Below are 604 nucleotides of genomic sequence, written 5' to 3'. Positions count from 1 at the left end.
CAAGACCACAAAATGGGCAAGTTTCATCATTATCAAGATACTTACTGATAGATGAATAAACCTGTCACTCATATCTTTTAAGGTGTTGTGCTTGTTATAACGTCGTAGGTCACATGATAATGCCAACATAGAGGATGATATCCGAATCGCATTCATACTTAACGCATTCAGGCTGTGCTTCAGGCTGTACACTCTCATAGCACTCGGTAAGTACTTAAAGAAATTAAGTGCCTATAACTTAGAAAGTATGCGGTTTCGAACGAGTATCAATCAGTATACTTTTGTCTGTCCAGAGTCACTTTCAAGAACATGTTAACCTGTCTATTCCTACAACTGTAGGCCTATTATTTTTATTTTTATATTTAAATTCATTTTTCGCTTTTTGAAACGCATGCTTTCCCATTTTAAATAAAGAGTGGTTAAGCAACACTGCCCTATACAAAGATGGGTAATAGTGGTAGCCTATATTAATTTATATTCCTAGCCATTACACCAAACTGCTTTTGAATAGTGTAGCTGTCTCCCTCTTAATCTGTTGAAATTTAATATGAATTCCTTTGCTTTTCCTTAGAATAGTTTTGTCCTAATGCTTATCCACCAGGAC

This window comes from Sinocyclocheilus grahami, unplaced genomic scaffold, assembly GCF_001515645.1.
Source record: "Sinocyclocheilus grahami isolate Dianchi unplaced genomic scaffold, SAMN03320097.WGS_v1.1 scaffold1585.1, whole genome shotgun sequence".
Classification (NCBI taxonomy): domain Eukaryota; kingdom Metazoa; phylum Chordata; class Actinopteri; order Cypriniformes; family Cyprinidae; genus Sinocyclocheilus; species Sinocyclocheilus grahami.
Note: the sequence above shows the minus strand (reverse complement) of the source record.